Source organism: Mercenaria mercenaria, unplaced genomic scaffold (assembly GCF_021730395.1).
Source record: "Mercenaria mercenaria strain notata unplaced genomic scaffold, MADL_Memer_1 contig_3007, whole genome shotgun sequence".
NCBI classification, from domain to species: domain Eukaryota; kingdom Metazoa; phylum Mollusca; class Bivalvia; order Venerida; family Veneridae; genus Mercenaria; species Mercenaria mercenaria.
Window position 1 is genome coordinate 53,852 of NW_026461107.1, and position 8,166 is coordinate 62,017.

Here is an 8,166-nt window from a genome sequence, read left to right on the forward strand (position 1 = left end):
GATTTCACGATTTCAACTTCACGAATTCACGATTTCAACTTCACGAATTCAAAATTTCCACTTCACGAATTCACGATTTCACGATTTCCACTTCATGAATTCACGATTTCACGATTTCAACTTCATGAATTCACGATTTCCACTTCACGAATTCACGATTTCAACTTTATGAATTCACGATTTCACGATTTCAACTTCACGAATTCACGATTTCACGATTTCCACTTCACGAATTCACGATTTCAACTTCATGAATTCACGATTTCACCATCGTGAAATCGTGAATTCGTGAAGTGGAAATCGAGAATTCGTGAAGTGGAAATCGTGAATTCATGAAGTGGAAATCGTGAAATCGTTAATTCATGAAGTGGAAATCGTGAAATCATGAAGCAGAAATCGTGAAATAATGAAGTTGAAATGTCACCACGGGTCTTTCGTAGTTTTCTATACAAAGTGATACACAAGCTTTCCTTTGGGGAAACAATGAGACATAAAACATATAAATCTCATCCCTGATGTAATACAGCTCATGGTTACCGCCGTTTGAATACATCTGCTGATGTCTCTCAATTGCTTTTTGTACTTTTAGCATGTTTAAATGTTGAGTTCTGCTCAACCCGGGGCTAGAGGGCGTGGACGGTAGCATGCATTTCCACTACCGTCCATGAACAGGCTCAATCAAACCGAGCCTGCAACATTTTCGTTTTTGTCGTGTTGAGCGACCTATGGAGTTTCCACTTTTTCTATTTAACTAATTTGTTAAAACAAACATTTAAATCTCTGTGTCACATTTTTTAAAATAAATTACACAGAGCACTAATGAATCAAAATACCTATTATATGATTACTATTATTATTTTACCAGATTTATATAGCGCCCTTTTCACGATAAACATGTTCAAAGGCGCTTTACATATAGCAAACGCAGCCACACAGGGCGCGAAATTCATCCTCTACAAGTACAGACACAGAGCGATTTGACCAGAGGGACAGGGCGAGATAAAGCCCCAAGAACAGATAGAGAGAAATTCATTTTAAATACAGGCCTGTCCGGCTAACTTAGCCTAGCTCTTTGCGAATAGACAGTCTGGTTCTTTACCGTGCCCGGTGTATAGCACAGATACACGCGAAGCCGTCTTTTCTGGGAAGACCCAGTACAGTACTATGCATGCAAAGAAATTTATACGTAATATGTATTTTTTTTGCACGTTTTTTTTGTTATAAGACGCATGTTACTTCTTAAAAAATTAGAGATGTATTATTCTATCTAGACTGTGATTAGTTGTTGTAACTATTTTGTTAAAACAAACATTTAAATCTCTGTGTCACATTTTTAAAAATGAATAACATAAACACTATGAATCAAAGTACTGACACATTACACATTATATCTCCAAACTGCCAAGGTTTTAGGGATAAAAATAAACATGGTCGCCTTCTACAATGGTTAAATCAGCAAAAATGCAAAGTTGTTTTCTTGCAGGAAACACATTTCACAGCCGATATAACTAATAGCTTAAATTATGAATTTGAAGACTTGAATTTTTATAATTCATATGGAGAAAGTAATGTGAGAGGTTGTTCTATTTTGTTTCATAGACAGCTTAATTAATGTGGATACGCATTGTAACATATTTTGTTTTTTAAACATATACGCACCCAATGACGAAAGGTCACGTACTCTTTTCTATACTAACTTAGCTGATGAGTTATTTGTAAAAGCGCAAGGAATTAAAATAATTTGCGGAGATTTTAATGATATATTGCAATCAGATGATAGAATAACAAACACTTCCAATTCAAACAAATTTACAATTAACTCAGGTTTACTTAAACTGCTAAAACGTCATAATCTAATAGATATTTGGAGAAAATTACATGAAAATATAAATCAATATACGTGGCGAAGAAAGAATGGTACAGAAAAAAGTCGTATAGACTTTTAATTAGTTGAAAATAACCTTTTTCCACTTATATTTTCCTGTGATATTAGACCAACACTTATACAAAGTACTGATCATTTAGCCATATCTATTAAATTAAAATCACCATTTAAACGAGGTCCTGGTTATTGGAAAATGAATAATGCATATTTGAATGAAAAAGAATACCGTGAAATTATTTCAGAAATTATCGAAAAATGTAAATGTTTAGAGGTCGACAGTATCCTAAAATGGGAAATATATAATTATGAAATTAAAGAAGCATCTATAAAATATTCGATACAAATGTCACGTAAAAGACATAATAGATTACATCACCTACAAAAACAACTCACCCAACTCTAGTATGAAAATAGTGAAACTTTAAAAAAAAAATAGAGCATGAAATATCTCAAATATATAATTTCCAAATCCATGGAGCCCAAATAAGATCAAGGATACAATTGTCAGAAGACGGAGAAAAAAAATCCAGATATTTTCTAAATCTTGAGAGGTCCCGTCAAAATAGGAAAATTATTTCATCTCCTAAGGTTATAGTCTGGTTAATAAATGTGATATTTGATTTAGACCCGGCATTGGATTGTATAGTAAATGTTTAATGGTATTCTGTTAAGGAATATGATGTTATTGAAGAATCCGATAATTTTAAGTACAAATGGCATTCATTTTCAAAGGGAGACAACTTTTCCGATTATTTTAAGTAATCGTCGAGAAAAAGTTGTCTCCCTTTGAAAATGAATGCCATTTGTTTAGAAATAAAGATAAACAATTGCTGAAAGCTATGTTCCACCTTGTTATGTGAAATTTCACCACTCGCACGCTATTGCAATTGCATCAAAACGAACCTATGTAACAGTTCTTTGAAAATGGTGAGTTTTAAAAGGCGTTTGACTGTCTGGAAGTGGGGCCCCTATTGGCAGTCATTTTCTGGAATTCAAAGTTTATATCAGTAGTATACTGATACTTGTTTCGTGAAGTAATATACATGTTTTACATGCTGTTCAATTTTCATGTCAAGCAACTCTTTCTTTCTATGATTTGGTGTTGTTTGATTTTTGTTTCTCAAGGCCTACTTCGAAACCTTAAATATTTTGACAAGTGTGAGAACATCTTAGAAAAATGAGTTGTATGATATATAAGTGTCATATTTCAGTTTCTATGTGTAACTATTGCTTATTGTACATTATTGATGTTTTTAAAGAAAATAAACGGACTGCCTCGGTAGTTCCAAAAAAGAAAAATGATTGTACTTGGTCTGGCAGTTATGGTCCTTGATCTAGTCCAAATACTATGACAGGCATTTATCTCCTGAACTATGTGAATGAGTCACCAAATATGAAACAAAGGTTAATTAGACGTAAGTGACGATTTTAATTTTGGTTCGGACAAGTAACTGCAGATTATAACGCTTGACGAAATAAAGTAATTGTCCCAAAACTGCACAGAAATATTGTGACACTAACTTGTTGTTAAAATCTATACAGTAACTAGATTTAACACAACTGTCATAAATATCAATGCTTTTGTTTTGTGAAAAAAAAAACATCAAGTGGGGACATCCGTATCCTATGGACTGAACTCTAAAGTTTTGTATGTGTGGAAGCATTTACCTTCCCTGTAAATGTTTTAAAAATGTCTTCGAGAAAATCCCGTGACACATTGAACATGACCCCGAGGTTTAGAAATCAAATGCCGGTAGCCGAGCTATACAGTCTAGCTCGGCGCTCTTTATTCTTTTCGTTCAGCTACATAAAACTGGATACTGATGGCCGAGCTTGGCACTGCATCTCGGCATTTGTTTTTCACTATATAGATAGGCCGATAGCCAATCTCAGAGCCAACTTTTAACACATTACTAAACGTATAGAGTGCGGATCTGGACTATTCTGCATTTCAAGTTGTTTTTCAGGTACATGTATTATATGAATTAGAAACTACGTGGTATATGTTGCATAAAGAGACCGAAGAGCTATATGCGGAACAGAGCTACAGGTACTCCGTGTATAGCTCCAATTTAAGCAAGGGAGCTATGTAGGACCACATTCGTAACAGATCACATTTGTAACAGATTTCGTACGTATGCGATCGCATTCGTAACAGGTAAAATGTGTTACGAATGTGTTTGTCCAACATGGGGGTTGACATGAGAAGCACGTATGTATCATGTTGAGTTTTATACTGCAAATGTTCAATTAGTCGGTTGCCATCGCAACATCATTAAATGACTGCCGTAAGTACCATCACAAGTTCGTCGTCATCGACGTCATAAATTATTTGAGCCGCATCATGAGAAAATGGGCCTTCGGGAATCTTCGAGGCTTTGCAACCATTGTGGGCCCAAATCAGGCCCAGATCAGCCTGCACATCCACGCAGTCTGATCACGGGAACACACCGTTCGCTGTTATTTCAAAGAAGGCTTATTCTACCTGAATATGTAATTTTCTGACCCTAAGTCAGATGCATAAATGCACAGGTCAGCCTGAATATAGACTTTTCGGAAATTCACGAAAATGTCCGAATGCCAATTTTCCCGTGACGTGGCTCAATTCTTATTTTTATCATTTCTGCATCCACTGCCACTACCACTATAATATGATTACAACTTCAGCTACTTCTACTGTTACCTCGATTAGCTGAAATGTAGACCTACAGGCTCAGGTGACTGGTTCGAACCCGGTGGCGTCAACATGTGTAGCTATCTTTCGTTATCCAGAGCTGTTTCAAGTTGGGTGACAAACAGGAAGTTGCTATGTCGTGGGACAAATTATATATAACTTGTCATGGACGGAGTCGTTAGCCTTAAGTCTAGGGGCCGATCTTGTGCTGCGGACTAATGTCTATGAGATTTTAAGAAATTACACTTTATTTTTTATTCCCCTAACCCCACTGAGCCCGCCTCAGAGGTAATAGGCCTTCTTTTATTATAATCCCGCCGTGAAATAGCGGAGTTTGTGCGTTCGTGCAGTTATATATAGGTTCTTGTCCTTGGGTATAACTTGCCCATGCATAATTAGATTTCAAATTATTTGGTACAAATGATCAGCATGGATAGAAGTTTTGTTGCGATCATGATCCATGTTGCTATATCCAAGATCAAGGTCACAGCTTTGAACTAAGATTTGTTTTGTTATTTTGTTGTAATATATACGTTAACTCGCATTAGTCAGATTTCCAAATACTTTGGTACAAATAACCACCATTTAGTGACAATCTGTAGTAATCATATTACACTTATTACTGCAAACGTCTCAAAGTTTGGCACCCTGTAGAATGGTTTTGATGAATATTATGTTTGTTTGTTGGATTCAGAGCGCCTGTTTTCAACAGTATTTAGGTAATACAGTTTAGGGCAGTTATAATCTTACCATTGATCTTACAACGGACCAGTCCAAGATGATGATGATGATTATGAAGATGATGATGATGATAATGATAATGATAATAAAAATGTCAATAATATTAAAATCAGTACAACAGTATCTTTGTTAGTAACAGACAACATCCCAGCTTGAAACAGCACCGATAGGCAAAAATCGCAACAGATACGAGTAGCTTTCACCCGGTCTCCAACGTTCGTCCCTTGACACTCTAGCCGATGGTTAGTTCTTCCCATTAATTTCAATTGAAATTATACCCTGGCTCATATACGAGTTTACACTCGTACGTTCGTTTACGGGTCTGGTAAAACGCACCGATACACGTAAAGTCTTAACTGGGTGGATGAGAAACACAACATTTCTGGAAATTCCGGCCCGAATGCAGACACCAGGCCTGGCAAGAAAACTAAATATAATCCAATAGAGTTCACGTCAGGGTTTTAAATGGGACATATTTCATTTGATGTATCAATTGTCGTCAGTTTAAGTTTTTTTTTTTATTTTTGATGTTTAAAGCAATGCGAATTGACAAAGATAAACGAAACGAAAACGAAAAACCTATCTTGCAGCGAACCCGCGGACGCCGACGACATCAGGATCAGGACAATAGCCATGAGCAGTCTAAGAATAGTCAAGCTAGTCACTATTTTAAAGTATACATAAATACATTAAAATATACATAAATGTATATATACCCGGTGTTCTACGGAAACAAGCTTTTACAAGACTTCTATGTTAGCTGAGAATGCCTTGATCTTGATTTTAGTGCATTTTATTTGTTGTTGAAGCAATACAACCAGCGATTTACCGATTATAAAAGTTGAACAGGGATTGCATGTGGTGTGCATCTTCCCCTTTGATCATACATATTCATATGCATTTAGTAAAAATGAAATCTTGCAAACCAAAACCGATATGGGAAATTTATAAGTGATATGTACATGTAGTACCATGGTACTATGAACAGACCAGTCATGATAACTGTATTCTTGCCAAGTTTAATTGCCAGATAACAAACCTGTACCAAGATATTAACCTGACCGGAAATATCCCTCTAATCAACAAGAGGGTCGTCATGACCCACTATCGCTCACATGAGTAATACTACATTATACATGTTATAAAATCTGCGATATTTGCCATTTCAGGGGCCCTAACTCTAAGACAAATAGTGTGATGTAGCTACTCTTCGAGGAAAAAAAGCAATATTTTAATGATATAATATTTCAATGCAAGTTTGGTCAAAATCAAATAACAAATGTGATCTCTGTCATGTTTACAATGCTAAAGTCAGCAAATTTTGTCATTTTAAGGGCCATAACTCCAGGACAAATGGTGCTATATAGCTGGTTTTCGCAAGGAACCGAGATGTTATAGATATATAACTTCTATACAAGTTTGGTCAAAATGAAATAATAAATATGGTCTCTCTCTACTGTCTTCACAAGACTAAAATAAGCAAATTTTGCCATTTCAGCCATAACTCCGAGACGAATGGCGCGATATGGCCGTTATTAAAGGAAGTGAGATCGTTCATAAGTTTAATAAAAATTAAATAACAAATGTAGTCTCCATTGTGTTGACAAGGATAAAAACAGTATTGTTTTGCCAATTCAGGGGCCGTATTTCCAAGTCAAATGATGCAGTGCGGTAATTTTTGAAAGGAACCGAGATCTTGTGCTCCGAATACAGCTCCCAGAGTAGCAATAACCGAAGGGAGTCATATAGGATGTGACAGTGCAAATCCGTGAAAAGCTGTTAAAGTAATGGACGAGCCCTAGAGGAGAAAGCAATGTGCAGAAGTAAAGACAATAGAATTTAAAGAGTGGCTTGTATTAATTGATTTTAATTGTCATGGAAATGATTTAATTTGTCATGCAAATAAAAATTGATTTTAATTGTCATGAAAAGGATTTAAATTGTCATGCAAGTGATAAATGATTTAAATTGCCATGAAAATGATTTAAATTTCTATGTAATCTTTATTAGGCACATTTATATTGCTTGGTTTTTATGGGCATATTTTCGTTCTTGACGATTTTAATGGTGATGAAAGATTTTTCTAAAAGTAATACTGTTCAAACTTAGAACCTATGTCGTACTCAATAAGACAATTGTGAAATTTTATTCAGTTGGGATCTGTAATAAAAGAGTCTTCTTCTTTAATTCATTCATTTAGGAAATATTCTATGTACAAAGAGGGTAGTTTCACCGAAATGAAAGAAGCTTATGCCATTCTTGGTATTATTATTGGAACGTTTCATTTCTGAGTGGAAAATTTGATTTCCTTCATATCTCTACAAATTTCTCCTCTCTCTATACATTTTAAACATTTTATTTAAGTTTGTTTTAAAGCAGCATGCCTCTAGATTTGGCTAAAAAATAATCTTTCTTTCAAATTGAAGTTTGGTCATATTATGAACATTAGAATAAGATTTTTTGTTTCTAACATATTTTAAAAGTTCCAAATCAAGATAAAAAGATGACCGCGTCGGGAATCGAACCCCGGACCGCCGCGGCAATAAAGACATTTTCCCGTCGTCGTAACCAATAGCGCTATAGCTGAAATCGTGACTTCAAATTATAGATATTTATAATGGAGACAGTTTACCTGAAGTAAAAGCGTGACAATCGCAAAAGGTAGTAAAAACAGCAAAGTCTCATGTGTTTCCGTAACATAAAGTTTTTCAGTAATTAAGTTTTAAAGCCTTCTTAAGAAATATAGCATTTATTTCAAGATATCTACAAATATTTTTTATGTTGTCGGACGATCTGGAGGCATACTGCTTAAACACTTCCTATAAATATGTCTCTTTTAAGCAGAAGTTTGGCAACTTAAAGAAAA